The sequence below is a fragment of the Euprymna scolopes genome, chromosome 36 (assembly GCF_053919585.1).
Source record: "Euprymna scolopes isolate OS-2025 chromosome 36, ASM5391958v1, whole genome shotgun sequence".
Taxonomy (NCBI): Eukaryota; Metazoa; Mollusca; class Cephalopoda; order Sepiida; family Sepiolidae; genus Euprymna; species Euprymna scolopes.
This window is the reverse complement of record NC_136517.1, coordinates 35,478,443-35,502,589: the sequence shown is the minus strand read 5'-3', so window position 1 is coordinate 35,502,589 and position 24,147 is coordinate 35,478,443. Positions and strand designations below refer to the sequence as shown.

At 35.2% G+C, this 24,147-nt stretch overlaps 1 protein-coding gene across 4 annotated transcripts in view; it reads left to right on the top strand.

Moving 5' to 3' along the window:
* LOC145260408 (rho family-interacting cell polarization regulator 2-like) overlaps positions 1–24,147 on the top strand; it is a 589,420-nt gene that overhangs the window by 218,504 nt on the left and 346,769 nt on the right. For all 4 annotated transcript variants that reach the window (XM_080118387.1, XM_080118386.1, XM_080118384.1 and 1 more), the window contains exon 2: positions 23,536–23,585. The gene's annotated coding sequence lies outside the window, so the exon portion shown is untranslated. The remainder of the gene's footprint in view (positions 1–23,535; positions 23,586–24,147) is intronic.

Genomic DNA, 24,147 nt, shown 5'->3' with positions numbered 1-24,147 from the left:
CGGGATAGGAATGATGATTCTCTTAACTGTATCCTTAGTAATTGCTGCCTTCTGTAGTTATCACGTTTCGGTTCCAGGTGAACATTACCTGAAGATAGGGGTTTCAATCCTACCTAAAGCACGCCAGAGGATTAGTTGGCCAAAGCATGGGGGAAAATATATATATATATATATATATATATATATATATCACTTTGTGTGTTTCTCACATCTATGTGACTTGCAGATTGTTGTTTGGTTATACTATTAATCGATTATTTATTGAAATTTAAAAAAAAAAAAAATGCAATCTAAAAAAAAAAATTCTAACTTTTAAAATAAAATTTTATTTGCAGGGTTCCTCACTTATTTAGGCCCAGAGGCCACTCTATGATAAGGATTAATGAGTATTAGGTAGACTATGAGACAACACCATGATGATCAGTCATGGTGGAACTTGGGTAGGGTTTAATAAAAAGGACGTTTCAGCAAGAACTTATTTACATTAAACTTGAAAACGACCATGTTATAGTCAGCTGGGAAGCAGCTCTATGCTATTGTTTCAGAAATGGACACGGATAGTTCTAGGATATAAACTTTGCTCATGGAATTTTCGTTTATTTTTAGACACAAATAGAGAATGAGAGAAATCCTAATAAAACATAATTTAATTACAAAATTAAGTTCACCAGAATGCATCTCGATATCTCAGTAAAAAAAAAAGCAATCCATTTTAATATCTCCTTAATAATATCCATATATATATATATATATATATATGGAATGACTTAGGACGCTTCGAAATTTTAAAGGATTGGGAAGCATTTAAACTGCTGAATAGAAAATTATTTAAACTAGCTTTAACGTTCTTAGATCTTTATTTAATTAAAAGATTCAAAGTTTTAGAAATGATTTGCTTACAATTAATTTCATAAAAATTAAAGCAACAATCTTTATAAAATTACAAGTGTTTATATATTTGCATTTGCCGGATTCCCTCCTAAACTAATTAACCGATCAATTCTGGTGCATATTTTCAAAATCATATTCCAAACTCAACCTTTTTATTTCATCACCAGCATTGATTGTTCTCATCTTGTCAACCACAGCCAGAGTAGAAATGTTAATTAGTTTTATAGTAATATCCTTGGTTATTATCACCTGTAGTAAGGATTAAACCTTCAACCGCTGAAAGAGTGTCACTTAATGTTTATTGCTAATTAGCACTCTTAGCTCTTATGTCGCCGGTTCCTCGAAGAGCAAACTGCATCCGTGGAATGAAGAGTGCAGTTCGAAATTCTGTATAGGTTTCCGAATTTGGCATAAACATTCCCAAGAAATCTGTCACATACTTCCCTTTAATGATGCAATTATCTGTACATGTAGCTTTAACTCTAACTTAGTCCTGGGTATGACCTTGAAAGACATTCAGTGGCGAGGTGCCCATTTTGGGGGTTATGAGGAAATGTGTACTCCTCCCTTATTTACCATTGCTCGGATGTCCACTTGTTACCAGACTGGTAATACCTGTTAGAGCATCTGGTGCTATAAAATCAGGGTGTCTGAAGATACTGGCTTCCTGACTAAAAATGTAGCAAGTATTGATGGTTTTGTTGGATCCCCCCCATCTTTTCATTTTTACAAAATTCAATCATGATCTGCAAAATAAAATAAAAATAAATAAATAAATAAAATCCTCTATAAAACAACCAAACAAAATTCAATGAATAAATATTTGAAAATATAAAGAACTTGAAGCAGAAAAACTTTTTCCAAAATTACTGGATCTGGCATTAAATAACGTAATGGTTAATATGCCGTAAAACAAAAATAACCAACCAACCGATCGAAAAACTAACTTGACTTCCAATGGAAAATTCCATCTTGCTTAAACTAACCTAAAGTGGAATTTTCGTTTGTAACTTTATCTTTGCAAATCCACCATCTAATTTTACTACAACAAAGCTCTTTGCTATCATTTGATCTAATTGAGCAGAAACGATTTCAACTTGAAATAGAACATCATTAGTATGTCGCCTGCTACCTGTACTCATTCAAGCTAATAAATGCCTTCCTCGATGTGAATTGTTTTTGTCTATGACGATCACCTGTTAACTGAAATAGCTGACTCTGTTTATCTCCAGGAGGAATGTTTTAATTTGTTATTCAGCATTTGCTGGTCGTGGTAGTAGTGGGAGCTGATTCATGATATGTCATCAGTACCCGGTCAGTCTGAGATACCAAATATTTATTTGACCACCACCACCACCACCACCACCACCCTCCATTGTATATGGATTCAATGTTGAATGCAAATGAACCCTACATTGGTATCAATGATTGAGTTACAATAACATTTAGTATCTTTTGATGACCGTGTTCAAATATAATAAACCACTCTTAGCAGTTGTTAAGGATCATGACCCTCATCCAGTTCTTTGCACCCGGAAACCTCTTCCTCCACCCCATCCTTAACATCATGAAGTAGGGAGTTTTTAATGAAAACTTGAGTTTAAGACATCAGCTTTTCTTTCCTTTCTTATTTGTACTGTCCCTTTTTTTTTTTTTTTTTTTTTTTTTTTTAAGTAAAAGCAGTTATTTTTAAATGTCTCTTCACAGCTTTAAATCTCTTTTTCTTTTCTTTTGTGAATGTTAATATTTTTAAATTATGCTGTCAAGATTTATGGAAAGTGGTGTTTCAATTGCAACAATAGTTTTTAACACCTGCTTTAATTTAAGGTTGGATTAAATAAAAAGTTGTGAAATTATTAAAAAAAAAAAAAAAAAAAAAAATGGTTTACTTGATTAAGCTCAAATTTGAGCTGGCACCCTTCTGCCGTGGTATGCTCAGGTCTGAAGTGGCACCCCTTTTGCTCTGGCAGTCCCAAATCTGAGGTGGCGCCCCCTTTGCTGTGACAGGCTCAAGTCTGAGGTGGCGCCCCCTTTGCTGTGGCAGGTTCAAGTTTGAAGTAGAATTTTTGTCACAAACATGCATATTTCAATAGTATATATTTTAAGAATATTAGTTTTTCTTTTCTTTTCTTTTAAGATGGTTATTTATATTATGATGGCTGTAATTGTTGTACCGAGCAGCACAGAAAGTTTTTTTTTCTCTGAATAAAGGGGAGAAGTATGAGTGTGTCAGGAATGGAAGGCGGAAGGAGTCTGTGTCAAGGTCACTTCAATTAAAAAGAGAAAGAGAAACTGGGTATCATATGTCTGATGAATGGGTGTTTTTTTTTTGTTTTTTTTTCTAGCGCAGTCAAGTGTTTTGGCGAACTTTTTGGTTCTTTTCTAGCATCCTCTTTAAGAGGAAGTGTTGTTCCACATTCTTGAAGCATCTACTAATATAATATTCATTGTGTGATTAAAGAATTCTGTTTTTGGTGCTTTCTCTCACCATGATGAAAGGTTTTATTTTCATGCAGGTACAGAATAGTGATCCAAGAGTTTTTGTACTTATAGAGATTTCAAAAGTTGTGACAGCTCGATAAACAGAACACTTTTGTGTGCATGCGCGCGTGCGTTTTTTTTTTTTTTTTTTCCAAGCTGGAGATGGAACATCCTACCGGATGCTAAACATTCACCTGCTAACTCGGATATTTCAACCAAGAGATATTTTTAAGATTCTGACCTCCCTTTTTAAGTGCAACTGCTTCAATCGCCCTTGCACTTTGTTCACCAGGTATATTTGCCAGGCAGTTTTTGAAATTGTTTTTCATGAATCCAATTAGTTCTATAATAATTGGAATGATAGAGATCTTAAGATTCCGATTTCTTTTCATGTCATACATAAAATCTTGGTATTTCGTTATCCCTTTCAGTTCTGTTTAATCCAGTATCATTCGGGACACTAACTTCTACTATGGTTGCTTCTTTCTCCTTCTTGTCCCATATCACTATGCCAGGTTTTATGGCTCTGTTTTCTTTCTTGGTGCGTAGTTGTAGGAATCGGATAGTTACAGTGGATGGTGTATGACTTCTTTCCAACTGTTGTTTCCGATTGATGTTCCCACAACTTGCTTCTGCATTTGATAGTCAAGTTTTTACAGATCGTCCAGTGGAGATATTTGTGCACTCCATTGTGTCGAGTCGTATAGGAGCCGCCTCCCCCCAACTAAAGCTTACAGTTAGATGTCAGATGGCTTACACTCTACTTCTGTGTGGCAGAACCTGCACTTGCTGTCATTGCTAAGACCACTCATTTCCTTAAAAGCATTGGTCATGAAGCGTTGATCTTGACCAGCGTGTGTGCAAACAATGTCCTTTCTTGATTGCTCAGAAGAAGGCAATGTTTTAAATTTTTGGTGCTTATTCATCTATGTTACCGCACAATTTTCTTTTTTTTTTTTTATAGTATTTTCGAGTCAAATTCAATTTTTACAATGCATTTGTTTATTAAATTGTTAGTTGAAAGTACAGAATAGTTACAAAACACTCTCCTTCCCATATTAAGAATGAGTTTCTAAATAACGTTATTATTATCAGCGCACTAAAATAGATGCACAGGTATTAAATTTTTTGGCTTTATTTACGATTAATATTTTCACTTTATTTCCGGTTGCCTTCCGTTTTTACTTGATTTTATTTTTACAGTATCTTTTATTTATTAAATTGATAGGTGAAAGTACAGAATATGTAAGGGAAATCCATTCCCCATGTTAAGAAAGGCTTTACTAAATAATGTTATTATTTAGAAAAAAACATTCTCAACATGGGAAAGGACAATCGGAAGTGAAGTGAAAATAGTTATCGTAAAGATAACCATTTTTTTTTTTTTCCGAGTATTTTTGGGGGGAATGGGGGTTGAAAATGCAGGATGGAGGTCAATGAATTGTTTTATTATTCCGTGTTTATTTGGGGTGGGTGGATGAGTCTGGTTATTGTTACCTGAACTGATGGTAGCGTTCCAATGATGCATTGGGAGGGGGGGGGGGCACCGCAAATGTATAAAATGGTCAAGCCAATAAATTGGAATTAGATATACTTACGAAATATTAGGAGGCAAAGAAGTAGTAAAAAAGCGTGTGTGTGTGTGTTATTTTTTTATTTTTATTTTTATTTTATTTTTATTTTTATTTATTTATTTATTTTTTTTTTTTACAAAATCAAAGAAGGTGGGTGATGTTCTTTACCTGAAAACTAGTACAAATCGGGATTTCGTGAAAACGTTTGGGTTTTTTCAAATATTTTTCTGTTCAATTTATCATCTACATATTTCAGCCAAATCCATAATTTATGGTCAAATTTGGGAATCACCATTCAATTTCTATTCCCCACAGCTCAGCTACAGATTTCCTTTTCTCATAAAATGTTACAGGCGATCTCAGTTCATTCCAATCTTTCAGCGCATGGATTAAGCTTATGTATAGGGAAACACTGGAATGGAAAAAGATAAATGCAACGGTTTGTTTAACAATTCAGAGATTCGAAAAGGCGGTCAACAAATCAAATATATAATAACTAAATGCTACCAAAGGCAAGATAAGTTACTCTTCTACCTAGCTGGATAGGTTTTTGTGGTTTTAGTTAATGTAAAATGTTTATTTGGCTCGAAAAACAACTAAAAAAAAAGTGTCAACCGGTACAAAAGCATAACAAATACATTACGGCCATTTTTCCTTGTGCTTGTGTTCTAGTTGACATTACTTGTGGATTTTAAAACAACCCCAAATACAATTCTATTAATAAGAAATTAGACAATCGGCATAACAGATAAGGTAATATAAAGTTCAATCAATTCTAAGCGAGTCTTTAAGGTTGAAGGTTCAATTTTCATTACAGGCCATCAGTATTGTTTTGAAGCTCGACTCTTCGGACGACAAATATTGAAAAATTGGCTAAAAACATTAATTGCTTCACCCTCACCTGGGCACTTTTCTATAGGGAATTCGCGTATAAGCCTGACGAATCCTATAGTGGATGAAACGCAGAATATTCAGTGTAGCTTAATCGCCATATATATTTTATAAATTACTAACTAGCTCTACCTACGTATTGAGCACTTTTGAAGTAAATACTTAAAGTTTACGCATAAATCTATACTTTCGTATATAAAATTTATGTGAGTAAATGAAGTAGTTATACTTAGCTCCTAAAACAGTCGAGCACTCTCAAAAGAATTTATTTCACCAGATTAAAAATAGATATGGAAAGCGTTAATTTCGAAACATCGCTAAAAAACATCCCGACACCCAGCAAGCATAGCTATATTATTAAATTAATCCAAAAAACAGATGAACTAATACGCCGAATGCGATGGCGAGCAAATTTCTTCCTTAAAAATGAAAACGTAAACAAAAAAGAATCCTATGGTTTTAAAACCCTTAAAAATGCGAAAACAGTAGACCTTTTTATAAACTTTGAAAATGACCTTTTTAAACGTAATTAAAAACTTAGAATTCCACAATCAACCTAACAATTTCCAACGGAAACTACACAAAATCGTTAGAAACATAAACAACTCTAATAAAATCTTTGTAAAAGCAGATAAAACCAGAAACTTTTATAAAATAGATAAGCAAAAATATAACAAACTAATCACAGAAAACATTACAAAAAACTAGACACAAACGAATGCGACTATATAGATATAATAAATACTGAAAGTAAACAAATTACCGATAAACTAAAAATTAGCGATAAAGTTGGCAAATTGAAACCTAGAGTCATACAACCTGCTTAAAGACCACAAATGGGACTTTAATAATAATCCCAGCACCCGCCTGATAAACCCAACTAAACCAGAAATAGGTAGAATTAGCAAAACTATACTTTCTAGAGTAAACAAACAAATCAAACAGGACCTAGAACTAAACCAGTGGGCAAATACTACCGAAACAATCACCTGGTTTAAAAATATAGAAAACAAAGATAAATGTACGTTCATACAGTTTGACATCATAGACTTTTATCCCTCGATATCCGAAGAACTTTTTAACATTGCCCTAGAATTTGCCGAGGCATACACTGATATATCCTCAGAAGAAATCAACATCATTAAAAAATGTAGAAAATCAGTTCTAATAAATAACAATAACCAATGGATAAAAACTAAAATGAAAAATTCGTTCGATTTGGCGATGGGTGCCAGAGACTCTGCAAAGGCATCTGATCTTGTGGGATTATTCATTCTATATACCCTCACAAGCATATTCGATACTACGGATATCGGCCTATATAGAGATGACGGACTAGCTATAATAAAAAACTCCAACAAAGTCAAGGAAGAAAACTTTAAGAAAATCATACACAAAGAAATGAAAAAATTAGGCCTAAAAGCGGACGTATCAGCTAACATAAAAATAACAAACTTCCTGGATGTCACGTTAAACTTAGATAAAAACACATATGAACCATACTTAAAAGATAACGTACTCCAATTTACGTAAACCCTAAGTCCAACCACCCACCATCAATTATAAAACACATTCCTAACTCGATCGTAAGTAGACTCAGTAATAACTCAAGTGATAAAAATGCATTTAACAGGTCAACCAATATCTACGAAACAGCCCTAAAAAATAGTGGATACAAAAATATCGATATCAAATATAAGCAACAAAACAGCAACAACTAGAATAAAATTAAAAAAAGAAGAAAAAGAACTATAATTTGGTATACGACCCCATACAATCAAATGTTAAAAACAAAACTTGGCAAGAAATTTCTAGATCTTATTGAAAAACACTTTCCCGCAACCAACCCCTTACACAAAATCTTCAATAAAAATACCTTGAAGTTATCTTACAGTTGTTGCGAAAATTTAGAGATGATAATCAAAGCACATAATAACAAAATACTAAATTAAAACAATGTAAACAACAACAAAATAAACAATAAAAAAAGTAGACACCATGACAGAAATAAAACCAACACTAGCAGAAATAATAACAACAACAAACCAGCCCCGGACAAGAACAACCATACCATAAATAAAAATACTAATAACGAACAAGATAAATGCAATTGTAGACACTGAACACTTTGCCCAGTCCAAAATAAATGTCTAACAAAAAGTGTAGTTTATCAAGCAACAATATTTGCGAAAGAAAACCCGAATAACAAGAAATATTACATAGGCATGACTTCCTTAGATTTCAAAACCCGATACTATGACCACAAAAGTACATTCAAAAATAAAAAACACCGTATAAAAACAACACTAGCGAATAAATACTGGGAACTCAAAGAAAGCGGACACTCGCCGGTAGTCGAATGGAAAATAATGAGACAAGCTACCACGTGCAGACATTTAGACGACCCATGTAAATTATGCCTCCATGAAAAATTTGCTATCCTGTACTTTAAAGAACCTCAAAATCTATTAAACTGTAGACGAGAAATAGCAAACAACTGTGTTCACAAAATAAAACTTACTCTAGGATAGCGATACAAAATAGCTTTAAAACTAACAATAACAATGGGAAACAAACAAATAAATAAATTAAATAAACATGAATATACATAAACGATCACACATATATGTGTATATATATATATATATATGTGCATGTATGTGTATACACATAGGTATATTTATATATATATATTAAAAAAAAAAAAGAAAAAGGAAGGGAAAGATCTACCGTAAACCACTAACCTAGTTCTAAAACAGATCCTTTGTTCGATAAAATGCATGCCCATTGGCTGATAGGAAGGGGCGCGGGGGATACTAGAAAGCTGATTGGCTAACTAGAAATCCTCAACATATATAAAAACAAGAAGCAACCGCAGAATTCGCGCATAAGCCTGATGAATCCTATAGTGGATGAAACGCAGAATATTCAGTGTAGCTTAATCGCCATATATATTTTATAAATTACTAACTAGCTCTACCTACGTATTGAGCACTTTTGAAGTAAATACTTAAAGTTTACGCATAAATCTATACTTTCATATATTAAATTTATGCGAGTAAATGAAGTAGTTTTATATATATATATATATATATATATATATTGACCGGCAGTAATCGTGACTCCTACACTGATTATTTCTGAAAGGATGAAACACTGTCTGAATGTATTAAAAATGAGTATAGTAATAATTATGTCTGCTCCTTTTAGAACTGGGTTCTTATCATTGAGCACTTTACGTTAAAATGAAAAAAGTTCACGCGTGTAGATCGTGATATTAAAAAAAAAAAAAAAAAAAAAAATCACTTTATCACTCTAGACCTACCTAAGCGATATTTACGCTTTATGGATGTTAATTTCAGCTAAATTCTTACTGCAGTTCATGCTGGCCGAAGAGTTTGTTCCGTGCTAATGGAGTTAAAGATGGCTTCGTGTCCGGGTTCGAATCCTTTGATCAGTGGTCAAAGGATGGAACTTGGTAATCGTGACTCTTTGCACTGATGATTCCTGAAAGGATCAAACACTTGTGTCTGTAGGTATTAAAAATAATTACAGTAATAATTATATATATATATATATATATATATATATATATATATATATATATATATAAAATAAATCCATTCACCATTTTTTTCTTTTTCTTCACAATATACCCTCTGTACTCCACTTTTTGTTATCAAGTAAGATCTTTGACTTACTTGTTGTTTCATCAAATACTTTTGTATGCAAGATCCGATCCCGCATTTTGCTAATTCCTACCCTCTGATGAGAAGGAAAGCATTTCTTCGAAACTCCGCGGATTAAGGACTATCTACTTATCAAGTGTTTCCTTTTCAGATTAAATATGTTTTTAACTCTTTTTCTAAGTGTTTTTAACATGTTTTATTGACTGTTTGCTCCTATATATATATATATATATATATATATATATATATATATATATATGTATATATATATATATTTCAGACAAAACATAAAATTGATTATGGAAATATGGATAAACAAGATATGATAATACAAATGACATAAACGCATCATTAGAATTAAACCAAAATATTTTGTGGGAGGATTCGACCATGTTTTTGATGATGTATCCTTATTTTTACAAACATTAACAGTACTCTTTCGTTTCTGTCTTTTGTTTTGCCTTTCTTCATCTTTTCCTCCATCTTTTAATTTTTTTTGTTTGTTTGTTTCGTTTTTGTTTTTCCTCTTCATCTCTATCTTGCTTTGTTTAGTTCGCCCTCTTTACTGTTGTTCTTGTTCATCCTTTTTTCTTGTTCATCCTTCTTTTGTTCTTTGTCTTCCTCATTATCATCCATAGTTCCTACAATTCTTAGTTTTCTTTTTTTTTTTTGTTTGTCTACTTTTTCCTTTTCTTCATTCTCGTCCTCTTTTCCCTCTTTTATTAACCTATCGAATATCAGTGGAATTCTTATATATATAATAGGGTGGGGCAGAAATAACAGGTGTTTATGAAATTTTGCATCACCGTAAATGGACATCACATGAAAGATATCATATTCTAAACTTGACTTTATAAAATGGCAAACCATTTGGAATTAATTGACGAACAAATCCCATTTTTTATAAAGTCTTATATTTCATGATGTTTTTTTAAAAACAAAAAAAAAACATCTGTTATTTCTTAGTTCTACCCCACCCTGTGTAATAATATGAAATAAAAAATTTCAGACAAAATGTAGAAAAACAATGGTAATATTCTAGTAAAATAAGGACGCAAACACATTATTAGAACTGAACCAAGACTTTTCGGTTGACGTGTTCGATCATATTCATTTGATAATGTAGCTTTATAAAAAAGTCAAATATATCAGAGTTGCATTGAATTTGACTCATTGTCATTGGACAGCGATTAAACAAGATTCCCAAAATTTCAATTTCTTAAGCTTTAAACTTTAGACATTTTCCAAAATCCAAATCGTGTAATGGATTTTGATTAACATTCGAATAAGGATTCTAGTCATGAGTTTAAGTATCATATCTAGAGTTTAATCTTGGAAAATAGACATGTGATACATAACTGTTCTGCCCAGGAAATAAGTCTTCCTGCCCTGGGACAGGTATTCTAGTGTATAATAAAATGAGTACCCCCATTTAGACTGGCAGGAAATAAGACATTTAAAATAAACTCTGAAACGCGTAATGTTGAGTAATTAATCTTTGCCTCATTAAAATAAGTAAAACTATAATCGTCTTAATTTCTTCCCTTAATTTGAATATCTTTATCTTTTTTAATGTGTGACGTCTTATCTATTCTAGCTCAATGTGAAAAAAAAAAAAATGTTTATGATTTCATTTACATCACATGTCAAAAATCATCAACTCGTAAATATAGTTGTATATAATACTTCAAAATAAAGATTAAACTCGTGCAAAAAATTTTGTGTATGCCAGTAGTCTAGGCAGGCTGAAAATTTCTGTGTATGCCAATGGTTTAGAAGAGTTGAACCGGCTTCCTCCAGCGGAGAAAGTGCCAAGGGAATATTAAATTTGCAAGCAAATTTTTGCATGGCGGTATTGATGTCTTCCTACATACAGTGCCTTGTATTCTCATATGGTCACCCATTTGGTACTGATCAGGCTCAATGTTGCTTAATTTTAAAAATCTAAAAAGAACCAGTGTTAATGTCACATATCCTGAGTATAGGACGGTGGTGTGCCAAACATTCAAATTAAGGAGAGGGAGTAGCGTATCCAATTCTATTAAAACTTTGATAAGTTTCTAGGACTCTGAAATGGAAGCCTTAAATTGAATCTGTTGCTAAGATTGCTGATGAAACTGGTTGGATCATTCTATCGCTCCAGAAAGTACTTCAACTCTGTTAGAGCCAGATACGTTCCAAGATGGAGTACTGCTGTCCTATCTTGAGAGATACCACTCGGAGCACAGTTTCTTGTCTTGAGAGAGTACAAAATTGACCTTGCAATCTAGCGAGGAATGATATTTTCATGTGGCTACAGTGGTTTCAACACAGAAGAGATATTGCTAACCTCTCTTTACTGTAGATTATGTTCATGTTAGGTGATCGACTGAGTCCCAACCCCCAGTACCTCTCTGTCAAACATTAACAGCAAGAACTCGTCCATCTACAACCACAGCAATGAACTTGCCCTTTCTTTCAGTAGTAAAAACCAAATGGCATTTCCATAAACAAAATTTTTTTCCAAGAATATCAAATCTGTAGAACAAGGTATCACAAGTTTGCTTATTAGCTGATTACACTAGGATTGTTTTCAAGTCTGATGTAAACAAATACTTAAGTCGCTTCTTGGATAATCGATTCCTCTTAAGTAATCTTCTGTCCATTCCACTCATTGTTTTCACTCCTCTCATGGCGCCGATCATCATCTAACTGACGATCTCAACCCTTGTCCTCAAATGGCTCTCAAGCCTTGACAAGCAGTGACTCATCAGTATAAAACAAATAAAACGACAACGATCTCTCTTTCTCTTAATATTTCTTAGTGCTAGGCCTTATACTTCCCTGGTGCTTCCATATCAGGCTGTCTGGAGATATTGGCTTCCTGAGACGAAGGTCCTGGATATGACCTTAAACTATATCCGGTGGTGAGGCCCCAGCTTGCGGGCTTTGGGGAGTGTGGAGCCACCCCTTAATTACCATTGCTCCCAGGTGACCCGGAGTGGTAGCACCTGTTAGGGTCCCAACTATGGGTTAAATAGAAACCGACTTGAAAACAACAAATATATTCTATTAAAAAAATTTTCTTCAAAATCTTTGGATTTGGCATTAAATAGCCCGAAAAGGGTTGATGTGCCGTAAAACAAAAACAACCAACCAACCAATCCTGAGACGAAATGCACCCAACATTGATGCTTTATGTTTTTCTACTTCCTTTTGCAAAACTTAATTATGTTCTGCAAAACCAAAAACAACAACTCGCCTTTTCCCTCTTTTCTTTCAATCCATTCTCCATTTATCTCCCTCACTTCCTGACTGATTTCCTAATGTAAACCGTACAAAACATTAATGCTGTAACCCTTTTATCCTCTCCCATTGCAAAACTCAATTCATGTTTTGCAGGTCAGGGAACAAAAACGATAAAATCCACTATAGAACAACCAAACCAAACACTACAAACTAGCGATTGAAGATACAAAGAGTTTGAAGAATAAAAAGCTTCTACAAAAGAAGTGAATGCAACATGAATACTATTTCCAACATAACTGGATTTGGCATTAAATAACCCGAAAGGGGTTGATATGCCATAAAACAAACAAACCAAACCCTATACTTGTCTTTGGAGTACACGATCAAAGGATCGGAACTGGGTATCATAGGACCTCTCCATGCCACTGTTCAAAGATTTGATTTCTAAAAAAAAAAAAAAAAAAAAAAAAAAATCAGACTCTTTTTTAAAATACAGAAGGCCTTAGTTTGATTCCTGCGAAGAATACTTGATGTTAAATCAAATGAAAAAAATCTCTAGAATTGGCTTGATTTTTTTTTTTTTTTTAAATTTTTTTTTTTTTTTAATTCTTACTCTAATTCACCCACAACATGGCATACTGCCACTTGGACATAAGGGTTACTTTTTGGGATCATATTAACAAGAGACTTTGTGAGAAGTTTAGCAGCGAGATGTTTGTTTGCATTACATTTAAAACTTCTGCACGTTAGTATAGTCAGAGAAGCAGGAAACTGGGAGCGAATTCGAAAGTCTAGCAGTTCAAGCGAAGAAGATATTAGAATAGAAGGGTTTCTGGCATCTAGAGGCCTCAATAATGAAGAGGTTGGATTTTGCTGCTTGATGAATTAGTTGGGGGGGGATGTACGTCAAGGGAGCACAAGTGCTATGAGTTCATCAGACCACATTCTATTTAAGTTGTGGGGAAAATAGAAACGGACATACACATGACCTACCTGTTAAGCGTCCACATGTCTGCCTGTCATGCACGTTGGACAGGAAAAAGAAAAAGCAAGATGGCGTCTGTGATATTTAACAGAAACGGGCTCTTGTAATCTCGCGAGATTCATGTGAATGAATGCAATATAAAGCGGGTCGCTTGGAGGTGTTGGGAGAGCTTTGGCTGTTCGGACGCTAAACAAGTGACGTTACAAGACAGACGGTTACTTAGTGCATTGGGACGAGTGAAGGAGGTTCCAGTTCAACATAAGTACTTGTGAAACAAACACAGGGATGCAATACTGTAGCGATGGGACAGAGGTTGGAGCTTGATTGATAGTGTGGAAGGTATTAGATTGAAGACTCTTTTTTTGGACCAACTCCTAATTCATGTTTTAAGAAAAACCTGACTCTAACTTCTAGAAAAATTCCTGGACTCATGTCTCCCCTAATCTATTGAATACTGTATTAAAGTGCATCTGCTAGTGATGCTCCAATTTGAGAGGTTTAGGAAGAGTGGAGTCCTTCTTTATTTACCCATACTCCCAGGTCAACTCTAACTGAAGTGGTAGTACCTGTCAAAGCATATGGCAGAATTACGTTGACACACTGGTTCTCATTAGATCTCCGAAGTTAAGCAACGTTGAGTCTGTTCAGTACCAGGTAGGTGACCATTTGGAATACCAGGCGCTGTATGTAAGAGGACATGGGCACCTCCCTGCAAGAACTACAAAAAAAAAACAAGAAAACAAAAAAAAACTAACGTCATCTCCCCTGACAGGGATATACAAGCAACTGGAGATCGCTTTGGAATTTGGTATCATCATGAAACTTCCTCCTTTGGGGGAAGCCGGTTCAACCCGCCTAGGTCGAATGACGTTTCGGTTGGTTAGTACTTGTCAAGATCTCATTTATGAGTTGAATAGAAACTGTTATTTACAAAATATACACCTACAAAACAAATTGATCCACAAACTAATAGTATATAAAAAAATAATAAAAAAAACATGGGCAATTTTAGTATGTAATGATCGTGGAACAACGACGACTAACACACCATGAAATTCAATAATTGAGTCTCCATCTCAGAAAACAGAGCTGATTTGGATTTAAAAAAAAAAAAAAAAAAAAAAAAACTTTAAATTATTTTCTTATTCGATTTCCAGAAATGGATACAATTGTAATTGTAAAAATTAAATAAAAGTAAAAAATTTAAAAAAATGACACGCCCCACACAACAAGAGCAGCGACAGCTTAATACTAACAACACAATCTTTTATTTTGTGTAATTTGAGTTTTTGAATTGCTATTTATTTCATTTCAGTAAATCTAGCGATCGTAATTACTGATAAGAAACTGAAGAAATAATTAGACATTTTGATGGGAGTGGGGAAAAAAATTTACTGGTGTATTAAATGAAAAGATAATTTAAAAATGTCTTAGAAATTCTAATTGGAAGTAAATTTTTACGTTTTGTTTTGTCTTTTCTCAAAGTGTGTATGATATTTATATAATACCAAGTGTGTGGACTTTGAAATCAGCAGCAGCGTAACCAGCTTGTCGGCTTCAACTGTTGGATGACAAGCAACAAAACCCCACCCCTTCACTGTTGAGATCCCTAAATGCCGGAAAGTCGGAAACTCTAATAGTTTCTTACCTCGGACTGCCAGACTTTGGAGTTCCTCCCTGTTTACTGTACTAAGCTGCAGAGGATTAAATGTAATGCGAACAGACATCTCGCTGCTCAACTCCTCACCATTCCCTATTAAACATAACATGGCTTTAATAGGTTATCTTGTGGTTATTCTTTTTTTTGTCTCTTTAATATTTTCTTTTTTTAAATAAACAACCTTTTTCTCGCTAGATTGCGAAGTCAATGTATAATTGAAAATAAATAGAAATGAAGAAGTAAAGACTTTCCCAATGGAGCATAATTAAGTCAAGACAATCTGATGTAGATCGATATTTGGTCCACCGACAAAGGAAGGACTGTGTTGCAATACTTTTTAGCTATAATGAGGGTAGATATTTAGATTGGTGTCCACATCACCAATATTTGACACAAGGTCGAAAGTGGGAGAGTTGGCAAGCTTCCTTAAAGGAGATGCACTCTTGCTTCAACAAAAGTTGCCTGGGCACCCCGCCGGCATTCCCCGGTAGGGGCGCCTCAGGCGACAAGCAATAAACTTGCCCCACCCGAAAGCCGGGTGGCAAGGCCTGGGAGGGTGGACCTTTTGGGTGATACCCAAGCGGTGTACCTCAGTCCGACAGCCGTCGGGCTGGGTGTCAAGAACGGGTCCTTGATATGTATTCTACCCTGTCTCCCTGCAGCCGAAGCCACTAGGAAACCATCCCCCAGCTATGATGAGGGTATGATCCCGCACAGTTGGAAGCATCTATTTATAAATGAAGCTGCTAGGAACTGACGAATCAAATTACTTTGCATTCTTCTACCAACCAATCGGAAACCAGAATTGTTCCATAAAAATTAAACCTTTTCTGTAGCAACTTCGCATGTGTTTTCTTCATATCAACACGGGAAGAATCATTTCCTCTGTGGCTTCCAACTATTAAGAACTGTCTACTGAGAACTAGTCAACTCCAGGACTTGTATCGAACAACTAACCACCAGAAACCGTTCTGTCTACTGAGAACCAGTCACCTCCAGGCTTTGTATAGAACATCTAACCATCGGAAACCGTTTTGGAACTAAACATGACTTTCAACACAAGAGACTGGACCTAGTAATTCTGTCCGGTTTGTTTGTTCACACTTTTCTCAATAATTACGCCTTGGATTTTTGAAATTTTTCACAAATGATAGTCATGGTGAAAGTATATTTTTTGCCAGAACGGATTTTCTGGGATAATTCTGGTTGTCTCCCTAGGGAGCATTTTATGGGTAAACTTGCCCCAAAGTAGTTCATCCGTTTATTTGTTTGCACTTTTCTCAATAACCATGCCTTGGGTCTTTCTGAAATTTTGCACAAACATTAGTCATGGTGAAAGTAAATTTTTCACTTGTGGAAGGGGGACTCTGCATGTTCGGCTCGTTTGTCTAATAAATTTTTATGATACATGATGTATAAGGAAAGAAACCTATAGTATTTATTTTATACAACAGTGGGTTGCAGGAGTCATAGGAAAGTTTGAAAGGGTGAGAGGAAAGCGAGAAGCTAACAGGGATGTAGTGATTGGGGATCTTAAATAGGACGATCGCTGGAGTGAATGTGGTATTATGGTGATTGAGGATTCTAGCTAGGAATAGCTTAGACTATCATCAAATACAGTGACAAAGATAACCATAGAACCGCCTCCCCACACTTTTGAATGGCCTTGTGCCTTATTTGTTTTATCACTTTTGTATCATTTTTGTAAATAAATTTTTCAAGGACAGTTTTTATTAAAAAAAGAAAATGAATAATAATAAAAATAATGTTTTTTTTTTTTTTTTCCTAATCATTTAATCTAGAATTTCAATAAAAATGGAACTGATTTTATAGAAATGTATCGATAATATCATTAGGCACCTTTGGTGGCTGTGAGCAGAGTGTTGTATCTGTTCTGTTCTGATGCAATTCCTCTTTTCTGTCCTTGGTCAGTAAGGGACATCCTTCTAGACTCGGGCAATTTTTATTTTTTGTTTGAATCAGATAATAGATAGAGGACTACCACCAGCAGGTGCAGTGTAAACAAATGGATGCTGCACTTTATAACATAGTTATATGTTGGTCATCCAGTAAAATAATCTGTTTCAGCAAAACTATAAGGTTTTCTTGTAGTTTTGACTGCGTTGAAAGGGGTACTGGACTAGCAGCTACCAGAATTAAAATTCTTTGCCACTTTTATTAGAAAATTATTCAATTAACTTTTTTTCTGCCCCATAAACATGTCCGTAGAAATGAACTAAAATTTCCCTTTATTGAGAATGTGATTACTAGGGCTCTGACAACAGTATTATTTTCATTGTTTTAACTTTTGAATTAATCAACTGAGAATGACATCACTCTATATAAAAGCGTATAAGATATCAACAGATACACACCCGAGAGTCAAAACAATAAAAAGAATATGCTGTTATGTCTTAGCCCTAGTGATTACACAAGAATTTAACCTTGCTTGCCGAATATTTATTTTGTATATCGAATTTTTGTCTGTCAACTTTGTGCACCCAGAAACCCCTTGTGCTCAAACACTATGATTTAAAAGTTAATTCAACAGAATTGATTCTAGTTGTCGCTTGAACCATTGTGCTTAATTACAAATGTTTTTATTTGATAATGCCTTGAAACTTCCACACACACACACACACACACACACACACACACACACACACACACACACACACACACATATAAGCACTGGTTTCTTCTGTGGTAAGTAACCATCTATTAAGTTGCCTTACGAGGACTTCTGGTTTTAACTGACCATTTGTCCAAAACATTTGCATGTCCAGTGTTATGACCATGTAAATTTGTCTATATTAATAAAAATATATCTTGCTCTTTTTATTGAGCATTTAATACCCCCCCCTCGTTAAATTCACATTGTCACTCTTGAATACCTTTAACCTGGAATATACCATGATACTTTTGATTTTGATTTTGTTTTAACATATTGATATACCTCTTCAGGTTATTTTATGCCGAATCAGGTAATTTAAAAACAAAAATTTTTTTGGCTTAAAGTTTTTCATGGTGTAAAGTTTTTTTTTTTTTATTTGTTTTTGTTTTGTATTTTTTACTAGCGGGGAGTGCCCGGGTGGCACAAGGACGAAGCGATGTTAAGAATGGTTTCCATGTCGTTAAAATAATAATAAAAAAAAAAGATAGAGAGGTGGATAATTAATTTTCCATGCTAACCATTAGGCCAAAGAGGATAGTGAATTCAAAGAGTTGGTGACTAACTTAAGAATCATAGGAGTTGCCACGCATGCGCAGAAATGAACGTTGCTTTTAAATCTGGTCAGGGGCCAGGTAAGCTTCCTGCTTTCTGTCGTTTGCATTTAAATAGTTTCGCTTTATTATACGAAAAAGACAACAAACAAAATTAGACAAAAACATTAATTCCTTCACCATCAACTGGGCACTTTTCCACAGGAAGATTCGTTTTTTTCGCTGACATTTTTTGCAAATCATTCTAACCCTTAACGTTGCATAAAAGGTGTTATTTTGACCGCACATGACGCCTAGTTGAGTCTTAAGGAATTAATGTTTTTAGCCAATTTTTCGATATTTGTCGTCCGAAGGGTTGAGCTTCAAAACGATACTGATCTCTTGAAAATCCGTCGCTTCTGTCGAAAGTTTTAGGCAGGCATACAAACAAACATACATACATACATTTAAACGGACAGGTGAAATTTATATTATAGACTAGAGGGGGGTACCCGACATTGCCTGGGTGTTTGGAGGTGTGTGTGTTAAAAAAAATGTTGGCCGGGCGTTTGGAGATGTAAAAGAAAAAAAAAAGGTTTTAGTAGGAAGGTAGGATTGAACCCCGAAGCCTTGACGCAAAGGTGGAAACGAAAAGGGGGAAAAAAGCCAGACCCCTAACCACCTCGGCCACGAGGGAAGAGGAATTGATAAGCGTGTTAAAATGAGGTTTATAAAGTAAAATATATAGGTGCGAGGAAGTGGTGTGATGTTTGACCTAGTTTTGTCACTGCAAGTCAGTTACTGTTTCCCCCGCTTTTCACTTTTCGAAGACGCGGCCAGCTGGTAAAAGTCGGGCAAATTAAATAGAAAGGCAACCCCCGTTGTTAAATCGTAGATATTATCATTTAGACGTGATATAAAAAGTTTTTTAAGAATGAGCGACCCCCCCCCCGAGAAGGTTGACGAAAAAAGCCTTTTGCAGACATACACAAAAAGCGAACATACATACATACATACATTTTCGCTTATATATATATATATATATATATATATATATATATATATATATATATATATAGATCGACTATTTCAATATGTTTATCTTTCCCTTTTTTTAATTATGTTCAAATATTAAGAGAGAGTCACAAAAGTGGAAGTGATAAAACTGTATAAAATAGGAGTGCTAAAGAGGTGTCATAATATACAGTGAGAGAGGAAGAAAGTGGTTGTTTGGTGAGTTAATTGCAAATTAAGGTTAATTAAAACTGTTCTCATCTTGAGTGTGATTTTCACAACGTTTTGGTCGATATAATCTCCGACCTTCTTCAGATGTATCTTGTCGAACTTGGGAATTTGGACAAAATTTTGAGCGGAACCCTTTATTTACTTCACGGGGTAGCGTGCTCTTGTTCCGTCAGCCATGACTGGATAGAGGTCCTAAGTAATTCGAAAATGTATATTTCGGTCGCCCACACTGAGGATTGAACCTTCAACCTTCAGGAGAATATCACTTTTACAATTGATTTTTCCCAGTACTCTAACCATTGCGCTACGGGTCCTTGTGGACAATTCTAGTATGGATTTTAAGAGCCTTAAACCTACTTTTTATTTCTAGTTGTAAATATCACCATTTATTACTAACTAGCGGGGGGGGGTAATCAAAACATAAGAATAAGCGAAGTAAAAATAACTAAACTAAAAAAACAAAAACAAAAAGAGAAAAACGAACGTTAAAACTTCTTTAAAAAATCTGAAAAATAAAGCGGGGGGGGGTACCTGGGTGGTGGTGGGAGTAATCAAAACATAAGAATAAGCGAAGTAAATATTTTTAAATATTAAATAAAAATTAAATATTATATAAAAAAAAGTTAAAACTTAAAAAAAAATCGGGAAAAAAAACAAAAAAAAAATAACGTAAGGCAAACGAACGATGTTTAATGTAAAAATTGGAAAAAGAAAACAGAAAAACGAACGTTAAAACTTTAAAAAATCTGAAAAATAAAAACCAAAAAAAAAAAAAAAAAAACACATGAAAAAGTGCTTAAATAAGCCTGTTTCAATATTAAAATTTAAAAAATCGGTGGTTACCCGGCATTGCCCGGGTGTTTTTGGGTGTGTGGTCGGCTAGGGGTGGGGGGTGTTAATGAAAACCTAAGAATAAGCGAAGAAAAAAAACAGAAACGCAAAATGAAAAATGGCTTAAATAACCCTGCTTCAATATTAAAATTTAAAAAACCGAAAAAAAAAAAAAAAGAAGATATCTCACACCACGATTCGAACCCAAAACGTTTAGATAATGAGGCCACGCTCTAAGCAACTGGGCTAAGACGACGTCGCCGAAATTGTCGCCTTTTCAAATATTTAAAGTAAATCAGGTTACGACGTCGTATGACGCATGCGTAGAAGCAAACTCCTCACGAGAGGACGGTTTTTGCTGACCCCCCCCCTCCTGTAGAAAAGTGCTGATTTCAGGGTGAAAAATTAACGTTATTGGCCAATTTTTCAATATTTGTCAGGCGAAGGATGGGGCTTTCATATGAGACCAAATTTGTGAATTTTTGTTCTGTCTGTCGAAAGTTTTTAGCAGACATACAAACACACACACATACATACATACATTTTCGCTTTTATATATATAGACTAATGGGTGGGTACCCAGTGTTGCCCGGGTGTTTGGAGGTGTGTGTGTGGGGGGGGAGGTAGATCAAAACAACTCTGTTTAAAAAAAAAAAAAACAAAAAAAAAACGTTGGCCGGGTGTTTGGGGGTGTAAAAGAAAAAAAAATTTTAGTAGAAAGGTAGGCTTGAACTCCGAGCCTTTGACACGGAGGTGGAAAGGAAATAGAAAAAAAACCTGGGACCTAACCATCTCGACCACGGGAAGAGATGAATAGATAAGTGTGTTAAGTTGACGTTTATAAACCAAAATTAGCAGGTGTGAGAACTTGAAGTCGCGTGATGTTTGACCTAGTTTTGGATTGGAAGCCAGTTTCTGTTTTCCCCGCTACATGGCGATCAAAAAAATATCTCGAAAATAGCTTGTAAAAGTCGGGTAAATTAAAGATAGCTGCAACCCGAGTTCCTTAGTCGTAGATATTATTATTTAGACAGCATATAAAAAGTTTTAAAAAGGAGCGAGCCAACCGAGAATCACGGCAAAAAAAGCCTTTTGTAGACATACACAAAAAGCGAACACACATACATACATACATACATTTTCGCTTTTATATATATAGATTATTACTATATATTAATGTATATCTATCTCTATACTTATTGTATATATTAATGTTTTTACTTATTACTTGTATATATTATCTATTGTTCATAATTACTGGTTCCCATATAGTATTGAATTCTATACAAGGTTTACTTAGCAGAGAACAATAGTCCGATAAATAATAATGCAAATAACCAATCCTCATCTCAAAAATTCAGAAACGTCAGATCTAACTGAATAGTCATAATTTTTCTTGTATAAATAAATTCTATCAGTGTCTCCATCCACGGGTGCAAGTGCCTATTGGTGTCTCCATCCACGGGTGCAAGTGCCTATTGGTGTCTCCATCCACGGGTGCAAGTGCCTATTGGTGTCTCTATCCACGGGTGCAAGTGCCTATTGGTGTCTCCATCCACGGGTGCAAGTGCCTATTGGTGTCTCCATCCACGGGTGCAAGTGCCTATTGGTGTCTCCATCCACGGGTGCAAGTGCCTATTGGTGTCTCTATCCACGGGTGCAAGTGCCTATTGGTGTCTCCATCCACGGGTGCAAGTGCCTATTGGTGTCTCCATCCACGGGTGCAAGTGCCTATTGGTGTCTCCATCCACGGGTGCAAGTGCCTATTGGTGTCTCCATCCACGGGTGCAAGTGCCTATTGGTGTCTCCATCCACGGGTGCAAGTGCCTATTGGTGTCTCCATCCACGGGTGCAAGTGCCTATTGGTGTCTCCATCCACGGGTGCAAGTGCCTATTGGTGTCTCCATCCACGGGTGCAAGTGCCTATTGGTGTCTCCATCCACGGGTGCAAGTGCCTATTGGTGTCTCCATCCACGGGTGCAAGTGCCTATTGGTGTCTCCATCCACGGGTGCAAGTGCCTATTGGTGTCTCCATCCACGGGTGCAAGTGCCTATTGGTGTCTCCATCCACGGGTGCAAGTGCCTATTGGTGTCTCCATCCACGGGTGCAAGTGCCTATTGGTGTCTCCATCCACGGGTGCAAGTGCCTATTGGTGTCTCCATCCACGGGTGCAAGTGCCTATTGGTGTCTCCATCCACGGGTGCAAGTGCCTATTGGTGTCTCCATCCACGGGTGCAAGTGCCTATTGGTGTCTCCATCCACGGGTGCAAGTGCCTATTGGTATCTCCATCCACGGGTGCAAGTGCCTATTGGTGTCTCCATCCACGGGTGCAAGTGCCTATTGGTGTCTCCATTCACAGGTGCAAGTGCCTATCGGTGTCTCCATCCACGGGTGCAAGTGCCTATAATATATATTAAGAGAGATATTATTCAACTACATGCAGCGGTAGTGAAGGAGCAGGTAAAATGAAGACTAGTACATAACGTTTGGCTGTAGAATAAACAGATGGAATTTGTTCTCTTAATCCAGAACACCCAAACAAGTTTGAGAAATGTATTTTGCCTTCGGCTTTTTTGGACTAGAAATTTTCGCTGATTTGCTGTGACTGTTGCTGAAAAACCCAGATTTAGTAGGTTGAAGCTGTGGATGAGAAACCCCACCTCTCCGTATCTAATGACGTCATGGTTTCCTCTTCTGCCAATGACAATGCATATCCACTTGACACAAAACCTTTCGACCCAGAATTTTTGTATTGAAACAAATGAAGATTTTTTTTTTTTTTTTTTTTTTTTCAGTCTTACAAGGAAACTAAAAAAAAAACTATAAATTAATTAATTCTTTTAATTTCTTGCAGAGTGAGTGTCTTTTTAAATTGGATTTCTGGATACGATGTAGAATAACCAGGTAAAGTATTTAAAAATATATTTTCTTATATTACCCCCCCCCCACCTACATTATTGACCAGATATATTATCACTTTTGTGATAATATAATCAAACTCGATGTGCAGTGATGTAAAGATTACTAGCATGGACTATATGTAACCTTGCATCAAATTTTTTATCCCTTCCAGGTGGCCTGTAATCTTTAACTGTTTGTTTTGTGACAATTTTATATAGTTGGCTCAATAGGTAGTGACGTCTAGTTATAAAGGTGGCTGTAGTTGTAATGCAGCAGCAAAAGTTTCTGTACTTTTCTCTTTTCTTTTGGTTCTGTAATAAGCTAACAAAATATATTAACATATTTGCTTAATAGAATTGTGCTCTCCAAGTTTTTTTTTTTTTTTTTTTTTTTTTACAACACTTAAAAGTCTGAACGTTCTAACCTAATCAGATCGTTTGCTAAAGAGAAAAGAGAAAGTTTCTTCCTTTCATTGCTACGTGTCACTTTGGACTTTCTGAACAGTTATAATCTTTAACTTCTAATTGAATTTAACACTCCTCTGATTACTCTAACCCCATGTGGA